General features: G+C 37.3%; 1 pseudogene; it reads left to right on the top strand.

Moving 5' to 3' along the window:
- Positions 1–11,393: 11,393 nt before the first annotated feature.
- Positions 11,394–22,748, top strand: part of LOC138810193 (ATP-dependent translocase ABCB1-like) — a 35,128-nt pseudogene continuing 23,773 nt past the window's right edge.

Genomic DNA, 22,748 nt, shown 5'->3' with positions numbered 1-22,748 from the left:
CTGACTGGGCAGCTTTGGTCAAGCTCTGCAGCATTTCAGAGGCTCATTGTATGAAAGAACTACAGAATACGATATCTTCATTGTCTTACAACCAAGCATCTCTTAATGTAAAGAGAAACTGAGCATGAGAAATATCCGACAGTGAAAACCACGGTTAAGAAGAAACTTTATGAGTAGCAATATTCAAGGATTTCCAACATTTTAACTTTATGTCCCATCCTAAAGGATGTCCCTCTTGAGCATACTACTTAAATTGTAGATTTCTTCTTTCTGATACTCTCGGTATCCTTCCGCTGTTCCATTTTCTTGTAGACTTTCCACCTTTGAATATACAATACTACTTATTTATTGGTTTTGTCTATCTGCCTATCACCTCCATCAAATATACCTTAAAAATTTTTTTTATTGTGAGAATACTGTACAGAGGGGTTACAATTACATGGACAAGATAATGAGTACATTTCTTATCAAGCATTGTAGCCTCCTCCTTTGTTTCCCCTACTCATCCCTTCCCATCTTCCACCCCCCACCCAAATCTCCCCGCCCCCCCACCAAAGTTGTAAAGTTCATTTTCAACATAACGACTTGTACATCTCATTGTTGCAACAGGTCCACCTGTATCCCTATTTAAACGACTTGTTTTTCCCCTTCCCCTACACAAATTATACCTACATCAAATCCAGAGAAAGCAGGGGTTATACTGTGGGGGAGGGACATACAAAGCAACAAAGAAATTATCTTATAAATGTGTTAGAAACAATCACATGAAAGAAAAAAACATTTGAATACATATCTTAGGGTTCATTTCCCTAACATCACCTTATCTGACCTTTTCTGCTTGACTCAGACATATACTAGATATTGCAAATAAGGGAAACCATGGGACCTATGTTTCTTTGGGCCTGGCTTACTTCACTTAATATAATTTTTTCCAAGTCTTTCCATTTCCTAACAAATGGGGCAATGTCATTCTTTCTGATGGAAGCATAGAATTCCATTGTGTATATATACCACATTTTCTTGATCCATTCATCTACTGAGGGGCAGCTGGGTTGGTTCCATATCTTAGCTATAGTAAATAATGCTGCAATAAACATAGTTGTGCTAGTAGCTTTAGTGTGGTCTTGTTTGTAAACATTTGGGTAAATGCCCAAAAGTGGGATTGCTGGGTCATAGGGGAGCTCTATGTGGAGTCTTTTGAGGAACCTCCATACTACTTTCCAAAGTGGTTGAACAAGTTTACACTCCCACCAACAATGCAGTAAGGTTCCCTTCTGTCCACATCCCCTCCAGCATCTGTTGTTATTAGAGTTCTTGATTTTTGTCATTCTAGTTGGAGTGAGGTGGTATCTCAATGTTGTTTTGATTTGCATTTCTTTTATGGCTAGGGAGGTTGAGCATTTCTTCATGTGTCTATTGGCCATCCTTCTTTCTTCTTCAGAGAAGTTTCTCTTTAAGTCTTTAGCCCACTTATTTATTGGGCAGTTGTTTCTTTGAGGATTTGTTGTTGGGGGATTTAATGTTTTTGAGTTCCAAGTATATTTTAGATATGAGACCCTTGTCTGTTGTATGGCTAGTGAAGCTCTCCCAATCTGTGGGCTTTCTATTGATCTTGCTAGCTATGTCCTTTGCCATTCAGAAGCTCTGCAACTTCATGCAATCCCATTTGTCCAACCTTTCTTTGATTACTTGTGTTTCTGGGTCTCTATTCAGAAAATTTCGGCCTGAGCCAAGGAGACCCAGGGTTTCTCCTATTCCATCCTGTAATGTTTTCAGAGTGTCTGCTTTGATGCTGAGGTCTTTGATCCATTTGGAGTTGATTCTGGTGCAGGGTGATAGATAAGGATCTAGCTTTAGTTTTCTACACGTAGTTAGCCAATTTTGCCAGCACCATTTACTGAAGAGGCTGTCTTTCTTCCATTCTATTTTTTTTAGCTCCCTTATCGAAGATTAGATGGCTATAGGTCTATAGGTTCATTTCTGGGTTTTCAATTCTATTCCATTGGTCCTGAGGTCTGTTCTTGTGCCAGTATCAAGCTGTTTTGATTACTATGGCTTTATAGTAGAGTTTGAAATTTGGTATTGATATTCCTCCAACACTGTTCTTTCTGTTGAGGATTGTTTTTGCTATTCGGGGTCTTTTATTGTTCCATATGAATTTTTGGATTGCCTGTTCTATTTCCTTGAAGAATGAGGTTGGAATTTTGATAGGTATCTCATTGAATTTGTAGATAGCCTTGGGAAGTATTGCCATTTTCATGATGTTGATCTTTCCAATCTAGGAGCATGGGAGTTTTTGCCACTTTCTAAGTTCTGTTTTGATTAACTTTTTCAAGTTTTTAAAGTTTTCATCATAGAGGTCCTTCACTTCTTTGGTTAAGTTAATTCCTAGGTATTTTATTTTTACCTCCATCAAATATACTTGAGCGAAGGTGTTTACTTTGTTCAAAGAGATATGCCCTGCACTTAAAATAACAGACGCCATTCTGTATGTGATCAGTTAATATTGTTGAATCAATGAATGAATTCCTAAAAGGAAAATTAAAATATTCTCTAACTTAAGTTTCATTTGCAAAATGAAATGTAACCAGCTATGCATCGAGCTTTTAGAACAATGTTCCTTACAGATGTATATTTTAAATAGATATGTCTTTGCAAAAGTACAGAACCTTTTTAATATAATTGAGGAACTGATGGTAAGAATCAAATGATTTTGCCTCTGTCACACGATGGCTGCCTTGCACATACATGTAACATTGGAAATAGGAAACATTTAAGAATGTCATTATTGTATTTATGCAATATGAACATTTACTTTTTGTGACTTATGGACAACAGATGTACTTGAATAGATGTATGCTTTTAAAAAGTGAAATTAGCTCATTCAACTGATTTGACCTTATCCCCAAGAGAGTGCACTTTAGATGACAAAAGTTTAAACTCTGACTCATACAACTTAGATAGAAAGTTAAACAGGAAATGTTACATCAAAAAAACCTTCTAAGATAATGCTGTTTTTATATTGGGCATTCCACAGTGCTGATGTTTGAGGGTAAAGAGCGTGGCTATAAAGTAGGAGAATGATTAAACAGATAAAGCCTAAAATAATTCCAACTAAATAGTTACTGCATACCCATTCAGCTTAGTCTTCAGAATAAATTGATTGTTTGCAGGAAAATAGTTCTCATTCTTTGTAGGCCCTCCCTTGTAATTTTAATTTGAAAATGGTTTCACTATGTAGCCCAGGCTGGCCTTGAACTCTCAATCTTTCTGCTTCTTGAGTGTTAGGATTGAAAGGGTATACCCAAATGCCCAGCTTTTATTTCATCTTTAATCAAAGCTCTTAAATAAAGCAGTTACTCAATGTTAACAACAGAAACAACACAGTAAACACTGTTGATAAGACTTCTGGGTACAAAGCTGATTGCTTCCCATTCAGAGAATCATTTTACAAATGAGAATTTTCAGTTTCATGTACAAGAAATGAGTTGTTTGATATTAACTGACCAGTATTTAGCCACGCAGAAAAGTGCTAGAGACTTGATGAGAATGAGAAAGGAGGATCATCTGATTCCAAAAATTTAAATAATAAATTACAAGGAAAAGACCAACCAGAACTTGGACTCAGTTGATTTGATATTCAAGTCACTGTTCTCAATAGCCATGCTGGCTTATCTCTGATTTCTAAAACTTCAGTAAATGGCAATATTTGCTACTAGTGTAGACTTTCAACTGAATTCTGTATACTCTGAAGACAAATATAGAAGAATTTCAGGTTATTTCAGGCACCACCAAAATTGGTACACAACTTCCTTGGATATTTACTCTGAAAATAATAGTAGTCATTTAAATGTGTAAGTTCAGTTTTGTATGTAAAAAAAAAGCAGAAAACAACCTATGTACTATTATTATTATTGTAATAATTTTTGTCTTTATAAATGTCTGTGTGTGTGCATGTATGCTTATGGAACTTTATACCTATCCATTTTTTAATTTTTTATTGTAAAGATACTGTACAGAGGGATTATAGTTACATGAGTAAAGTAATGAGTATATTTCCTATTGAGCATTGTTACCCTATCCTTTGTTTTTCCCCTACTATCTCTTCCCCAACTCCTCCCTCCTCCCCCACCCCCTGAAGTTTTAGCACCACGCTCTAACCAACTAAGCTAACTGGCTTCTTCCTCCTGAAGTTTTAAAGTTCATTTTTAACATAGTGTCTTGTATGTCTTATTGTCATCAGTGTTAAAGTCCATGCCATAGTAGAGTGAATGATTCATTGAGATGGTTGAGATGATCATAACAGCAATATATGCCTATCATCTCAGCTAAGGAGGAAACACAATGGCAGGCGTTTGTTATTCCCAGTGACACAGGATACACAAGTAAGAGTTACAGCCCAGGCTAGCCTAAGCATATAGAAACCCTATCCTGAAAATAACCAATGCAAAGGGGGACCTGAAGCATGGTTCAAGCAGTAAAATATCTGCTTAGCAAGCACAAAGCCTTGTGTTCAATCTCTGTACTGCCACCTTCCCCCTCCTCTCCCCACCCCCCAACAAAAGTCAACTAGTATTGTTTATGGAAGTTATGTCAACAGGTTTTTGTCTGTTGAAGAACCAACTATCTGTGCTTGGCTTTGTAAACTATAATAAAAGGTGAGATTTGGTTGGCCCGGCACTCATGGCTCGTGCCTGCAATCCCAGCTAGTCAGGAGGCTGAGACCTGAGAATAGCAGTTGACAGCCGGCTGGGGCAGGAAAGTCAGTGAGACTTTATCTCCAATAAGCCACCAGGAAACCGGAAGTGGCGATGTGGCTCAAGTGGTGGAGCACTCACCTTGAGCTGAAGAGCTGAGGGACAGCACCTAGGCCCAGAGTTCAAGCCCCATGACCAACAACAACAACAACAAAAGTGAGATTCATTCTTGTCTTTTCCCTTATCTTCTCTCCTGCTTAGTTCTGTCAGCTATCTAAAAATTCTGCATGTGCTCTTTAAAATGGTATATTTACATTAACAAAGGAGAGTAACTCTGAGGAATGATTCTCTATGGAGTTTGAAAGATTGCACTAGAAGATCTCAAAGGAGATGTTTGGTAGAAATCACTTCAAAGCACCCAAAAGATAACCTAGGCAGTTAGCCTACTACTTTAAGTCTACAAGTTGTCACTGATGTTAGACCTTTAGCACTTAATATTTGAGGAACACTGATTGAGTTTATTTGCATAAGTCCCAAGTAATATACAAATATAGTCATCACCATATAAGATAGTAATAATTATTGTTAGAGGTACAGTTAATGAGGAGTACCAATGAAGAGCAGTAAAAATCACATATGTCTATGGTAAATCAGTAAGTCACTTAATTCTCCATGAAGTTATTATTTCATTATGGAGTTCACTAGATTGTGGTTGTTGAGATTGACCAGTACTAGATAAGTCAAAAATGGATAAATAACTCTTTAGAAACGATCAAGTCTAAGAATTTGGATTGCTTTAATCCAGATTTTTAAACAGCAATGAAATGTAACCAAGTAAATTTTTTTGCAGCCATACAATGTTTGTATCATTAAGACAGCCATGCCCTTCATGCATGAAAACCAGTTACTTATAAATGGGGAAATTATTGTTGTGGTCATATATTATTACCACAGGTGAATCATTTGTTTTGATCTTTACACTGGGCTCATGTTATATTCTTTTTTTTTTTTTTGGCTCAGGATAATACACTTTATCCAGGTAAATTTTCATTTCTTCTTTCAGAATATATTTATTTTCCTCCAAAAGTGAATACGTAGATAAAGATGATCTAGGAGTAACAAAGTAAATCATTACAGAGATTATGGAAGGAGACATAAGATTATTACAAAAGGGTTATGAGAAGAAGAACCTACTGAAGATTTACAAATCTTTCAAGAACATGACATGTGAGTCAACTTTACATCTCTAACAAAATATCTTAGCAAAACAACTTCAAAGGAGGAAAGGTTTGTTTTAGCTTATGATTCCATAGGTTTCAGTAACTTAGCAAGGACAGAAATAGAAAAGAGACTGCATAATGTTTTTCCTTAAAGTTTGATTTCTTAATACTGGGAATTTTATGTAATTTTCATACATCATAAAATATTTCTAGCCAGGTGCCAATGGCTCACACCTGTAATCCTAGCTACTCAGGAAGCTGATATCTGAGGATTGTGGTTCAAAGCCAGCCCTGGCAGGAAAGTCCATGAGACTCTTTTTTTTCTTTTCTTTTCTTTTTTTTTTTTTTGGTCGGTCATGGGGCCTGAACTCTAAGCTTGGGTGCTGTTGCTCAGCTCTTCAGTTCAAGGCTAGTGCTCTACCACTTGAGCCACAGCACCACTTCCAGCCTTTTCTGCTTATGCGGTGTTAAGGAATAGAACCCAGGGCCTCATGCATGCAAGACAAGCACTCTACTACTGAGCCACCTTCCCAGCCCCCCATGAGACTCTTATCTACAATAAACAACCAGAAAACTGGAAGTGTGTGCTCTGACTCAAGCGGTAGAATGTGTACCTTGAGCTGAAGAGCTCAGGGACAGTGCCTAGGCCCAGAGTTCAAGCCCCACAACCAACAAAAGAAGATTCTATTGATTTTTTTCAATGACTTAGTGCATAAATAAGAGGGTAACCCTTCTAAATAAAAGCAGTAATGACAAAACTATGGAAACCATTCTTACTTTACAGGCTATTCAAGAGAGAGGGAAGAGACAAATCAGCCAGTTAACCACACACTGAAGACACTCATATCCCTGACTGGCATGGCTGGAATGGAGCATTTTACTTAAAGGTATAATGAGAACTGCGTAGACCATCATTTGTTTGGAAACTCATGTGAGGTTATTAGGTAACAATGTAAGTTACTATTCATCTTATTCTACTGGGACTACTATAACAATATATCACAAATAAGTAGCTGATAAAAAACAGAAACTTATCTTTTTTACTCATAGGAGTGGAGAAGGTCAATATCAGCAGAGATTCATTATCTGGGGGGAACTATTTTCTGTTTGTAGGTTATACTTTCCAGCTGTGTCCTCCCCTAGGAGTTCCCATTCCCTCAAGTTCCCTTGCTTCATTTTCATACCTATACATTGACTAATACAGTGGCATTGTTTCCTCTGCCTTTTATGTGATCCCTTCACCTCACTCCCCTCCTTTTTTGAAAATCAGTTCATAAAGCTGGCTTGGATGTTTATCTTACTTTATGGGGTGACACTCACTTTTGCCAATAGCTATTCTGTTGTTTATTTCTACTAGTTAATTCAGAACTTATTTCCCCTGAATACAACTGTAATAGTATAAGGCCTTCATTAAGTAACTATAAGATTGTCTAGGTGTTAAATATACAGAAGTTCTAAGATTTTGCTTTCAGCAGTTGTGTCTTTTGTGTTGTCTAATCCCTGATATTTATTTGGTTTACCTTCCTTTGCTACAGGTAAAACTTGTTACCAGCTTTCCTCTCTGATTACAAGCCTGCTACCTATAGCTACCTGTGCACCTACAACCCTACAACCACTTACCTTAGGGTTTACCACCAACTCCCACAGCTGGCTTTGTCCTGTTTTGGGTTTGTTTGCTTGCTTGTTTCTAATTTACTTTTCTCTCAATTATAAACCAGTTACGTGAGAGTCATATTGTAGAACTACTAACTGCCTCTCAGGTGAGCCCTGAGCTTGTTGTTCTTACTGTGCATTTCTTCCCTTTTGGGATCATAAGTAGTCTTTCTTTTTTTTCTAGACTTTTTTTTATTGTGAAAATACTGTACAGAGGGGTTACAGTTACATGGGTAAGATCATGAGTACATTTCTTATCAAACATTGTAGCCTCCTCCTTTGTTTCCCCTTCCCATCCCATCCTCCCCCCTTCCCAGTCCCCCCCAACCCTCCTTCCCCCTTCCCTACCGAAGTTGTAAAGTTCATTTTCAACATAACGACTTGTACATCTCATTGCTGCAATGGGTCCACCTGTATCCCTAGTTAAACGATTTGTTTTTGCCCTTCCCCTCCACAAATTATAACAACATCAAATACAGTGAAAGCAGGGGTTATACTGTGGGGGAGGGACATACAAAGCAACAAAGAAATAATCTTATAAATGTGTTAGAAACAATCACATGAAAGAAAAAAAAACATTTGAATACATATCTTAGGGTTCATTTCCCTAACATCAACTTATCTGACCTTTTCTGCTTGACTCAGACATATACTAGTTATTGCAAATAAGGGAAACCATGGGACCTATGTTTCTTTGGGCCTGGCTTACTTCACTTAATATAATTTTTTCCAAGCCTTTCCATTTCCTAACAAATGGGGCAATGTCATTCTTTCTGATGGAGGCATAGAATTCCATTGTGTACGTATACCACATTTTCTTGATCCATTCATCTACTGAGGGGCATCTGGGTTGGTTCCATATCTTAGCTATGGTAAATAATGCTGCAATAAACATAGTTGTGCTGGTAGCTTTAGTATGGTCTTGTTTGTGATCATTTGGGTAAATGCCCAAAAGTGGGATTGCTGGGTCATAGGGGAGCTCTATGTGGAGGCTTTTGAGGAATCTCCATACTCGTAAGTAGTCTTTCTTTCATGTCATTTCTTCTAGTGAAGAAACTGTTCTGTTCAAAATACTAATGCCATGTTCTATTTCTTAGGAAAACTGTTCCTTGAGGAACATTCACTCAACTCATTCTTTTCCTTCTCCTCATTATTAAAGCCTACATACATTAAAATCAGTTTATATTTATGTTAATTCCTTTATTCACAAGATTCTTAACCTGAAACTGTTTCATGTGGCAAAATATTTCTACAGGGGGCTCATATCTGCAAGCTTCTTTACTCAGGAGATGAATATCTGCAAAGATTGTGGTTCCAAGCCAACCTGGGCACAAAAGGCTGAGAGATTCCATCTTCAATTATCCAGGAAAATATCAGATTGGAGGTGTGTCTTTAGTGGTAGAGTAAGAAAGCCCAGCTAGACTACAAGGTCCTGAGTTCAAGTCCTGATACCAATAAATACACACACACACACACACACACACACACACACACACACACACACACACACACACACACACAAAATGTTCCCTTAGTAGAGTAGTATCCTCAGAGATCTTTGGCATGAATTAGCATTCATCTGTAAGATGAAAGCATTTATCTTTAAGATTAAAACTGACCTCTATTTTAAGAAACTAAACCACAAATACTATGCTTCTCCTGGAGTCACAATAAAGGTTTCAACTTTTCATCAGCTTTCACATAAGAAGGCTGAGCCCAATAGGAGGAACTAGATAAGAAGATGGCAGGCAGTATCACAATACCAGATATCAGACTCCACTACAGAGCCATAATAAGAAAAACAGCTTGGTATTGGTACAATTAGACCCCAAACCAATAGAACAGATTAGAAGACCCAGAAATAAGACCGCATACTTACTGTCATCTGATATTTGACAAAGGAGTCCAAGACATATAGTGGAAAAAAACCATAGCCTTTTCAACAATTGCTGATGGGAAAACTGAGCAGCCATATGTGGAAAACTGAGTGGATCCCTGCTTGTCACCATGCACCAACATCAATTCAAAGTGGATCAAAGATCTCAACATCAGGCCCAAAACTCTGAAATTACTGCAAGACAGTAGGAGAGACAGTACAACTTCTAGGTACAGGCAGGAACTTCCTGAATAGAATCCCAGGGGGCACAGCAGACAGGAGAAAGACTGGACAAGTGAGACTACATTAAAATTAAGTTTCTGCACAGCTATGGACATAGTTACTAAACTAGAAAGATAGCCTACCAATTGGGAGAAGATTTGTACCAGCAACACATTAGACAAAGGTCTAACATCCAATATATACAAGGAGGTCAAGAAACTAACCCTTCCCAACCTTAATACACCAATTACTAAATGGACAAGGGAGCTAAGGAGAGACTTCTCAGAAGAAGAGGTAATAATGGTAAAGAAATACATGAGGAAATGTTCATTAGCCCTAGCCATAAAGGAAATGCAAATCAAAACAATACTGAGATTCCATCTCACCCCAGTAAGATTGGCCAACATTTTGAATTCTAACAACAAATGCTGATAGAGATATGGGCAAAAAGGAGCCGTACTTCACTGCTGGTGGAAATATACACCCACTCTGGCAAGCAGTCTGGAGGTGTCTCAAAAACCTAAACAAGACTTTCTCTATGACCCAGCCATATTACTCCTTAGCTTGTACCCTGAGCATCACAAACCTTGACATGATAAGAACACCTGTGCATCCATGTTCATTGCTGCACTATTCACCACAGCCTAGATATGGAAAAAACCCAGATGCCCCACAATAAATGAGTGGATCCAAAAAATGTGATATCTATATACAATGGAATTTTACACAACCATTAGAAAGAATAAAATGATGTCATGTGCAGGGAAATTGATGAAAGTGGAACAAATCTTGTTACGTGAGGTAAACTAAGATCAGAGAGACAAATGGTGCATGTTTTCCCTGATATGAGGCAATTAGATCCAAAAGGTACTAGGATTTGACAAAATACACAGAATTTTAGATACATGGGACCAAAAGAGGATAGTCTTAGGAGAGAATCACCAAGATGCAATACCCAAGTGCCTCCTCATATGTAAATAAAATAATGTACATATTGAAACCAACTCCAAAGATAGGGAAACAAAGGACGTTTTCTTAATTTGTTTTTGTTTTGTTGTTGTTGACTCTGTATTCCTTACCTTCTCTATGCTGCGGTCACATCCACATCTGTGGTTGGGTTGAGGAGGGCACAGAATCTGAGGAAAGAGCACTGGCTGCGCCGGACATTGATGAATGTGAACTGTGCAACTCGTGTGTGGAGATGGGAGAGAGAGGGAGAAAGTAAAACTAAAAAACAATAAAACTTGGTTATGTACAATACTTGTTAGACAATGGGACACTTGGCTGCAAATGGTACCCACATTGCTTTGCCCACTGATCCAGCTTCATAATAACTCATATGTCCATGACTTGTTTCAGAGAGGGATTCATTTTAAGGATTGTTGGTTCATGGTTGGAAGCAATATGAACACAAATTTGAATCTTGACAATTGACACTTAGCAAATTCCTATCTGCTCATATTTTCATTGACTTGTATGTAATCTAGGATAAACTTATTTTCACTGTGCAATTGAGAACTAATGAGATTTGTGACCAGAATGTTCTGTCTACAGAATAAATATTCAGCAACCAAGCAGAAGGATCAAAGAGCATCCAGGAAGCAAAGACCTCCCTGGCTGAACATACTGTTTCTCCCAGCAGCAACAGAGGAAACTCTGTATATAACCTGGCATTTGAGATCTTGAAGTCACTTGGTCTTCTGCATTCTTCTTCCTCTTTCCATAATGCTTCGGAACAGGAATATTGCTAACCATATCTATCCTGGGAACACAACACGTTTCCTTGACATATTGCTGGTATTGGGTGTTTGTGCATGACTATGGTGTGGCTTCTATTTTCTATTCTGAAATTTAGCCTCTCCTGAACATTGCAGATATATGTGTTTGGAAGAGAATTCATACTATTGTGGGAAAGTTTGCAATTAATCAAATATCTCAATCTAAAAAGAACTTTGAGATGGCCTGCTGAAATGCCAAAACCCAGAACATCACATCACAAAGAAGGACAACTGAAAGATTTGCATTTGTTTACTAGCAGCCTCTGTGTATGTAGAACTTAAAAAAAAGCCTGAATATCTGAAGTGACATTTTGAAACAGGTGTCTTCATTTACTGATAAAGAGCTCTTGGCATATGCAAAAGCTGGAGCAGTAGCTGAAGAAGTCTTAGCAGCCATCAGAACTGTGATTGCCTTTGGAGGACAACGCAAAGAACTTGAAAGGTTTGAGTCTTTTAAAAAATTATTAGAGATATGAAGGTCTGAGTCATCTCATGTGCTCTTCAGGTTGACAGGGTTAATTATAAGAACGTTTTCCATTGTAAATATGTTTTCTTAAAGGATTTACTTGAGCCAGAGCCTGTGGCTCACACCTATAATACTAGCTACTCAGGAGTCTGAGATCTGCTGTTCAAAACCAGCCAGGGTAGGAAAGTCTCTGAGACTCTCATCTCCAAAGAACTGCTCAGAAAAAGCTGAAAGTGGTGCTATGGCTCAAGTGGTAGAGCACTCTTATTGAGCAAAAGGAAACCAGAGTCCAAGCCCCAGGACTGACAAAAAAACACCAAAACCCAAAACAAAAAATTACTTGATACATTACAGAATTATTAACAATCTGAAGAAACTGCAGTTGTAGTTTTTACTTTGCTTATATCTACTAATTCAAAGAATACTGAGAGCTTTCTAGTTGTACATGGGCATAAAGATAGTTTATTAAAGACATATTTTGTCTTTCTAATGATTTTTATCTTATCAAACTAAATGTTGATTCTCTAAGATGAACAATTATTTTGCATAACATCAATAGGGATATTTTATTTTGTGGCTTATTACACTTCATATCCAGGCTTTTACTTGATTGACATATAGTCCATTATTTAAAAGATTAAAAAAAATCACCAAAAGAGTAACTTCAAAGTCTGTCTCATCATATATTATTAGGTATTATTCTTGTGACTCTTATTCCTGTGACTCTTTATTGAACTTCTGAAAACACAGTGATTTATTTAAATTTGCAATATTTACCAGATTCTTTGATTCCCTAGTAACAACAGAATTCCTTAAAATTTACTAATCTGACATAATATTATAATGTTGAGGAAAGAGAGAGAGAGAGAGAGGGAGGGAGAGAAAGAGAGGGAGAGAGAGAGAGGGAGGGAGAGAGAACACTGACAGTAGATTCTTTGGGTGGAGGCAGTAATACATTGTGTAATTAAACCATACAAAAATAAGCATGGAAATTTTTATCAATCATAATGGCTACACCTAAGGAGGCTATAAAGTTTTATACAAGTTGAAGTGCCTGGTTTTCTCTGATGCTGATGGTATTCTGTTTTTAGAACTTAGCTGTGCTTACATGAGTAACTACTATAGAATTATTTTTCACACTGGTGTGTGTGTTTATGGTTGAGTACTCTTTTATTGACTTGATATAGTTCACCCTCCACAAAGAAATGTGTGATAGCTAAGTATCATAGTTCAAAGGAAAGCAGTATCTATGCTCTATTTTCACTTTTGGCTGTCTAACAAAATGGAAAGTCTTGATTACAGGTAGACAAACAGCCCTTCAAATAAAGCCCAACTCCTCATGGAGCCTATATTCTGAAGTACAATTATTAATATATTAATATATTAATAGTTAATATATTAATATATTAATAAATATATAGTACACCAGGAAGAGTAATTACAATTTGGAAAAACTACTCAGTAGGGGTAATTATAATTTGGAAAAATAAAATACTTTGAAAGAATCAATGGAACAACTGTTTAGAGAGGTATGCTTATTGCCTAAAATTGTACATTTTAAAAATTAGAAGTTAGTGGATATGTATGAGAGAAACAAATTTAGCAGAGCTCTCTCTGAGCACGGTTCATCTAGGCTCAAAACTGATGGGTGAGAAACATTAGTAGTTATCCATTGAGTCTTCTGCTTATTATGAAGTAGGAGAAAGGATGGGCTGGGTGGGAAAAGCAGTCTTTCAAAGGTCCTGAGCTGGCAAAGACTTCTGTACATGCTGGAAAATACTGTAAGTGTGACTAGAACTCACTTGAGGGGAGACTACAATATGGGGGACTTGTAGGCCATGGAGAAGAGTTAGGGTTCTATTCCAAAGACCTGAGCAGGGGCTGAGATCATTAAACAGAGAATTGATTATTGATCTGATGGTTTAAGATCAATTCTTTATAAAGGACCTGATGAATGGAGGGGAGCAGAAAAGATGGGACCACGGGGACCAGGGAGGGTTGATGCCGTGGTTCAGGTAAGGATCAACTCTGGAGGCCGATTTCAGGTGGAGGCAGGAGAAGGGTGACAAGTTACTAGACTTAGAATTGAACTTGGAAGTCATATTGATATTATTCTTGGACTTTGCAATCTCTTCCATGTTTTTTCCAAGTTCTTGCTTTCTCTGCCTAAACATGTACACCATTTCTAATTTTTTTAATCTTCTGTATGTCTTGTAAATGTTAGTATTTATTTTTTATTTGCTTAGCCAAAAAGTGTTCCTTGCTATTCTAAGTAGCTACTTGTATCACAACTGACAGTTCCATAACATTTATAAATATTTCTTATATTATTTCAGTCCATGTTAAGCACTTCTACTTTAATTGCCATTTCCATACTGGAGTTTCTAATAAATGGATAGTTTTCAAATCTAGTTTTACATGAGGGACATTTTTATTGAACATGAATTGAAAAGCCTTTGTAGATGGGATATTGTTCCATAACTTCTCCTTCTTCTACTCTCTTATTTCATTTATATTTATGGTAGCTTAATAGTTTTCTTCCTGTGTCAATGTTTCCTCTTCCTGCATAGATCATTGGATCAGTAAAATGGTTTCGGCAGTAGTCTTGGTAAGCAAGACCTGGAACAAAGATGAGTCATGAACATTAAAGTTCATTGCTGCAATGATGTAAAATGTATGCCAAGAAAATCACTAAATTTCTCTCCACTTAACTTCTAAATTGTGAGACACACACACACACACACACACACACACACACACACACACACACACCACATTGTTCTTTCACCACAGGTTATAAAAGCAATTTCACCTTGTATATCTTATCACTAGAAACTTCTGTTTAAATTTAATCTTTAGTAGATATAATTCTTTTGTAAATTTCCTGTATATCAACTTTGTTGATAAGAATAGTGGTCATAGAAAATGTATCCTTTATCCTGCCCATGTAATTGTAACCCCTTTGTACAGTATGTTTACAAATAAAATAAAATATAAAAAAAAAGAAAATGTATCCTACCTAGGGTGCTGTATCTGCTAATGAAATGAATCCTCAAGTGAACTTAATATAGTATTATGTAATTTTCATAGTCACGTACTTCATGGACCAAAGACCACAAAACATGAATTTTATATGGAATTAACTTATTTCATGGTATCTATCCATTTGATCCTTTGTGCAAAACAATGAATAGTCTGAATTTTGCAGAGATAAAGAATGGAATGACAGATTTAAGGCTTAGTTAAAGACTCTGTCCTTTTCTGACAATTTTACTATATTTGCAAAAGACTCTAATTCTCAGCTCTAAAATCTTACCTAAACATCTGTCTTTGAGCAAAATAATCTTGCCTTTCTTTAAAAGGAAGATAAATTTAGAGGACTCATTTATGTTTAACATCAGGTATTTTCCACTCCTGGAAGAGTTAAATATATTTGAAATATCATTTGGGAATAAGCTTTAAGTCATTAGAACTGTTGAAATAAAATGTGAACTTTAACATCATTTTGTCGTTCTTATTTGTTTTCTTGTTTTTCCCCACTTTGTGAAATTCCTCATTTTTAGTGAAAGAAGTTTGTGTATGTTTATGTATATATGTATTTGCTTGCTTGTTAGTTTGCTTTTGATTTTGGGGATTGGGTCTCTCTATGTAACTCAGCAACTCAGCTGACATCAGATTCACTATTCCTGGGCCTAAGCCTCTTAGTATTGGAATTATAAACATGTCCCACTATGTCCTGTAAAAAAATTTTATCCGAAAAGAAATCTAATAACAACATTCTGGAGGGGATGTGGCCACAAGGGAGCCCTACTACATTGTTGGTGGGAGTGTAAACGTGTTCAACCACTTTGGAAAGCAGAATGGAGGTTCATCAAAAGACTCCACATACAGCTCCCCTATGATCCAGCAATCCCACTTTGGGGCATTTACCCAAACAGTCACAAACAAGCCCATATTAAAGCTACCAGCACAACTATGTTTATTGCAGCATTATTCTCTATAGCTAAGATATGGAACCAACCCAGATGCCCCTCAGTAGATGAATGGATCAAGAAAATGTGATACACACACACACACACACACACACACACACACACACACACACACACACAATGGAATTCTATGCCTCCATCAGAAAGAATGACATTGCCCCATTTGTTAGGAAATTGAAAGACTTGGAAAAATTGTATTAAGTGAAGTAAGCCAGACCCAAAGAAACATGGATCCCATGGTTTCCCTTATTTGCAATAACTAGTATATGTCTAAGACAAGCAGAAAAGGTCAAAAGCTATGCACATATGACTATATAAGATGATGCTAAATGAAATGAATCCCAAGATAAGGACACAAGAGGTTTTATCTTTCTTGCTGTTGTCTTTAATGTACTTATAATGTACTCTGTGATTTTATTTTGTTTTTTTGTATGTTCTTCCCCCATAGTATAACCCCTGTTGTCATTGTGTTTGATTCCAGTGCCCTGCAGCTTGTATATACATTTTTCTAATTTGAGGAGGGGAAGGGAAATAACAAAATGCTGAAACAAAGATACAGGATGACCCATTGCAACAATGAGATGTACAAGAAACTATGTTGAAAATGAACTTTACAACTTGGGGTGGGGGGTGGAGGTGGGCGGGGGAATTGGATAGGTGGGGAGGGAAGGGATGGTAGGGGAGAAACAAAGGAGGAGGTAACAATGCTCGATAGGAAATGGACTCATCACCTTCTCATGTAACTGCAGCCCCTCTGTACAGTATCTTTACAATAAAAATATGGATTAAAATTTTCTCTGACATTCTCCAAGATCTTTGTGATGTGAACAGATTACACAAGTTTAGATGTGCTGCACAAAGCCTTTACCCCAGCAGCAGGAAGCCATGGCAGACATATGGCAGGAAGACCACTAGGGAATACGTACAGAGGAAAAAAGAAGTTGCCATTGATTAGTAATAATGGACTTTTATATACTCTTATGCAAAATAAGTATGTTATATGTTTATAGTTGAGATACGTATCAAAGCATATTCAATGATATTTGAAAGTGAAAGTTATTGCATATATTACCTTGCAAAGTTCTCAACATGCTCTTACAATAGTCTCACAGCTTCACTGTGGCATGTGTTATCTTGCCATTGATCTTGTCAGTAGTTCCTAAAGTAAACAAGACAAAGGAAATCGACGTCACAAAATTTCATTAAGATTCAGAGATTTCTAATGACTTACTTTCTAGCATTATATATATATATATATATATATATATTAATTATTGAAATAGGTATACAGACTTTTTTATTGTAGTGCCGGGAATTAAACTTGGGACCTGATACTTGGTAGGCAAATGCTCAACCATGAATTTTTTTTTAAATTTGTTTTTTGGGATAGTGTGTCACTAACTTTCTGCCGACCTCAAACTTGAGATCTTCCTGCCTTTACCTCCTTAGTAGCCAGGATTATAGCTATACATCAACATTCCCAGCCAGCATGCATATTTTGAAGGAAAACAATTCTTCTCATTGCTTCTGTTTTGCTTTCTGTCTGAAACAATACGTATTTTGGAATTTGCTAAATATTGCTACGCTCATTTTGATATTTCTAAGTGCAAGGAAGAAACTTTTAGAAGTTCTTTCCACAAATAAATTACTTTCCATAAGCCTTGGTTTCCTATTCTGCAATAGGGAATAAAAGTAATAACACATAGGGTTAATGTATAGCCAAAGCAGGAAGTAGATGCAAAACATATGTCTGGACACATTCAGTCTACTCAATAACCATCATGCAACACTGACTTATTTCCATAAGTTACAAGTATATGAGATTACTGTTCTTTTTCCCAGATATAATAAAAATTTAGAAGAAGCTGAAAGAATTGGGCAAAAGAGAGATATCACAGCCAATATTTCCACTGGTGCTGCTTTTATGTTAATCTCTGCATCATATGCTCTCCTTTCTGGTATGGGACCTCTTCAGTCCTTTCCAATGAATATTCTATTGGCCAAGTGCTCACTGTAAGTTGTAAATAAGTAATCAAAGAAATGAACCAATTAAAATGACAACGAAACTGCATAAAAACAATAAAAAGCAATAAAAGAATGTATTTTGAGTAAGTATTGAATACTAGAGGATTAAAGGATACTAAAGGATATAGCAAGGTATGGTGGCACAAGCCTGTAACTCCAGTTTTCTTGGGAAGAAGAAGCAGGAAGATTGTGAGTCTGAGGCCAACCTGGGAAAACTTACCAAGACTTTATCTCAAAAAAAATTTTTAAGTAAACTGAGATGACTAGGAAATAACCGAAATGGTAGAGCAAATTTGAAGCTCTGAGCTTAATCCTCAGTAGAGAGACAGACAGTGAGAATGAAAAGATAGACAGCAGCATTGAGGAAAAAAGTAGGAAGGAAATTAAATGAATCAGGAAGGAAATTAAATCAAACAAGCAATTTTGTAGTCTTTTTTGCAGCTCCCTTGCCAAAATTTTCCTGTAGGCTAAAATGACCATTTCCAATCTCTCTAGCATGAACTTTCAAATGTCTTTGGAGGAAACCTGATACTAAATGCCTCATTTTTATTTCCCAATTTACCACTTTCAACAACAAATGACAAAACACAACTTAACTCAATTTTGAAGTTTTTTTGAATGGCAGCCAATCCACCTCACACAGTTTATAAAACAGAATTCCTTTTAGCCATTGTTAAAAAGTCTGGACTGAAGAAAACATACCACACATGTCCAGGGAAAGAAAGGTTTAATGTCAGAGAACCTGACAGGCTACTTCCATCCCACGGCAGCTGCTATTAAGCTGCTGTGAACCTGTAGGATAAGGTAGGAAAAATATAGCTATAGGAGTTGGGAAAGGGGAGTCTGCACTGTGTATGGGAAATTAATGGTACGCCGGGTGAGCAAGAAATTGATGGTAAAGGAGCTGTCTTTGCTGACCAGGCGAGGTGGCCAGCCAGGTCAGGGCCACCGAGATGCAGGCAGCCAGGCAGAACCTGAGCAGTTGGAGTGCCAGCCATCACAGGATGACTTTACCACTGCCAACAGTCATCCTAAAGGAAAATTCAGTTTCAGGGTCTTCTGCATTGTAAAACTTTGTACGAGTACACAGTCTTGCCATTGGATGTTAGCTTACTTCATTTGAAAGACAATGACATAATTGTAAACCAAGCTCATGCTGTATCTTCCTAGCAGCTGCTATGTGACTGTCCCGGGGAAGTATAACAAAAATGTCTGCATCCCTATTGGGCAGTGTCATTGGCCCACAAATAAGGCAAGTGTGCCAAGTATATGAGTTTGCTTTGAGGTTACTTACAACTGGCTTAACTGAAGCTCCTCCAATTCTTGATTTTTTTTTAACTCTATCACCAACAAGTGGTGGAAGGACTGGTGAGCAGGCAGGAAAGGAGCAGTGATTAAAGATCTTTCTGGGAAAGCAGTTGTTTACAGTACTTGCTTGGTTCCCAGGAGGAAAGTTAATAGTATTGCCTTATTACATTGGTTTGTTTCCCTACCCTGCAGCCAGGGTCTCTGATAGGTCAGTATGGCTGGCCCTGTCCCCTTTCAAATTGGAAGGATAATTTTCCCATAGAAGACTTTTTCTTTTAAGACAACATAGTAATTTTTCTTTGGGTGAGCCTAGGTTCTCAAGGCTTACTGTCGACATGGATTAGCAACTTATTTTACTTCATTATTATATTTCCTATATTGTGCTGCTGCTGCTGAGTTGAGCCTAAGGACTCATATATTACTGTCAGGCTCCTCTTTCTGTGAGCTACACCCCTAGCCCTAGCAGTTAAATCCATTGCTTTCTGAACCCAAAGTCAGCTTCACAAACTGTAGGCATTTGGAAGACTGAGTGCAGGATTTTACATCAGGCCTATTGATTCAAATTCCATTTATGATATTTACCATCTCTAAGATATGGAACAAATCCTCTAAACTCTTCAAGCCTTTGCCCCCTCTTCTGCTAAATGGGCTTGGTGTCCCCTGATCTCATTATAAGGGAGATAATTATTATTGAATAAGTTTGATACACATAGTATAGCTAGAATGACAGATGCGAACTGTACCACCATACCCAGCTATTGTTTAAGGATCTCATGAACTTTTTTACTTGAGCTGGCCTTGAATTCACATCTTTCTAATCCCACCCTCCCAAGTAGTTAGGATTATAAGTGTAAGACACCTGCACATGGCTTGAGAGAGCTTTTAATACCCTATACCTTTATTTTTACCATTAAAAAAAATAGAATTGTTTATGTTGGAAGTAACCAAGTATGGAAAGAATTGTAGTAAACATGAACACACTCATGTGTGAAGACAAACATAGGTGTTTATTTTATTTTGTTTTTGGTCTCTTTCTTCAGGTCTCACTTTCTGTATTATTTGGGGCTATTACTGTTGGATAGGAATTCCCATACATTGACGCTTTAGCAAGTGCCAGAGGAGCAGCTTATGAAGTCTTCAAGATCATTGGTAATGAAAGTCTCACATGGCTATTTGCCCATAACAGTCATTATCACGTTAACTATTGATAACATGTCATTCCAAATAAATTATTGTAAGCTATCAATTTCCTAAAATATTTTTCTCCTCAGAAGGCAAGCATTTACATCTTCTTGATGAATGGACACAAACAAGATAATATCAAGGGAGATTTGGAATTCAGAAATATTCATTTCAGTTACCCATCTTAAAACAAAGTTAATCATTTGATAAATGATTAAGCTGTTTGATGAAGAATTTCTGATACTTTCCCTCCGAGATTTTTTTTTAAAAGGAAAGAGGTATCTGTTCATACTCTGTGTCTGTATCTTACTTCTCACTCAACGTGGTAGATCTTGAAGGGACTCAACCTGAAGGTGCAGAGTGGACAGACAGTGGCCCTGGTTGGGAACAGTGGCTGTGGGAAGAGCACGACAGTGCAGCTGATCCAGAGGCTCTATGATCCCACAGAGGGTGTGGTGAGTTAGACCCGCAGCCATCAGCAGGGACCACCGCACCTCACACCGGGGCTAATATCTGCTAGAAATGAAGGAAAATCACCCTTGTTTTAAACTTCCCGGTCAGTATTGATGGACAGGACATTAGGACCATCAATGTGAGGTATCTGGTGTGGTGAGTCAGGAACCTATGTTGTTTGCCAACACAATGGCTGAAAACATTTGCTAAGTTTAAGTGGATAGAGAAGTGTAAAATAATATTAAAATATGTACTTGTAGGTTTTTGTTGTTTTGCTTTTTCCCCCCTCCTCTCTTTTGTCACTGTGTTTATTTCTGTATCTTTTGTCTTGTCTGTAAGTTTATCTGTTTTGGTGAGGGTGAGAGGGAGCAGAAGTCGTGGACAAAGACTGACAAATGCAGCAGTGGTACTCACTAGACACTATGTTGAAAATGGACTATACAACCTGGGGGAGTGATGGGCCAGGAGGGAGCAACTGGGAAAAAACGAGGGACGAGGTGACACTGTTCAAAAAGAAATATACTTATTGCCTGCAACTGCAACCCCACTGCACGGTACCTTTACAATAACCATTTTAACAGTATGGACTTGTGATATTTGTGTTTTAACTTACTACATCAAGAAATCATTATCAATGGACTATTTATCATTCAGAGAATATCTTTATTACTTTGATGTTTTACAATATCCAAAGCATCTGTGTTTGGTAATTATAAGTTGGGTTGGTGAGTTTTGAGATGTAATGGGTAATGTAATCAAAAGCCACATCTTTGTCTCTTTAGGCCAGAGAAGGGCGGACCACCATTGTGATAGCTCATCGCTTGTCTACAGTTCGCTGATGTCATTGCTGGCTTTGATGATGGAGTCATTGTGGAGAAAGGAAATCACGAGGAGCTCATGAGAGAGAAAGGCATTTACCACAAAGTTGTCACTAAGCAGGGGCTGAAGAGAAAGGAGAAGAACACAGCTGGACATGTAGTTCTGAGACAACTAGAATATTTCTATTTTATTTTTATTTAACTTATTTTGAGAATTGAGAAAGTCACCTGATAATTTGAAGATTCTTAAGATTCATAATGTAATTAAGTTCCATAATTCCCCAATGTGTCAATTTTTTCCAAATCAAATCAAGGTTAAAGTAATCATCATAAGAATTTTATATAGGCATAGATATAATTGAAAATGCTTAATAACAAATTTCATGCTGAATTGTAAGTAGTTACATACCTAATATTGGCAATTTACACCATTCCTGCTGTGGACAAGGCAGATCAAACTGTCTCTGAGGGAAGGCAGTAGGGCATTGTGGAAAAGACAAACACACACACACTCACATCACACATAATAGAGAAAGCTGGGACCAGGTGAGGTGTCAACATTCAAAGGTTAGGAGACTGAAGCAGCACCCACTTTAGTTCCGATTATTTATGTATGCATGCGCTTGCATAAAGTGAAGGCAAGTAGAGAGTATGAACTAGTTATAGGATGTTGCCAGCCCTGCAATTTATATGAAGGTGTAGGGTTTGCAAATAAAGCTATCTGAGGTCTTTGTTCTAACTTCAAAGGCTAGGATAAGAGAAGGAACTATGCCTTATGACCTTATGACTGTTGCTGTTTTAAGGTCTTCCAGCAGAGGAGAAAAATTCCTAACTGTTGCTCAAAGAAGTCAAGCCTGTGGCTCCCATCGAACACATTCCAATTATAATATAATTAATATACTCTTTTACTTTGCTAATTTGCATACCTTGCTTCAGTGACTATTCTTTGTTTAATAAAGTAAAATAAAACATCCAGGTGTTGGTGACTTACAGCCATAGTTCTAGCTACTCAGGAGGCTGGACTCTTAGGATCAAAGTTCAAAGCCAGCCAGGCAGAC

This window comes from Dipodomys merriami, unplaced genomic scaffold, assembly GCF_024711535.1.
Source record: "Dipodomys merriami isolate MVZ:Mamm:240054 unplaced genomic scaffold, mDipMer1.0.p SCAF_5, whole genome shotgun sequence".
Lineage (NCBI taxonomy): Eukaryota > Metazoa > Chordata > Mammalia > Rodentia > Heteromyidae > Dipodomys > Dipodomys merriami.
The sequence above is the reverse complement of the archived record's forward strand: the minus strand, read 5'-3'. Positions and strand labels throughout refer to the sequence as shown.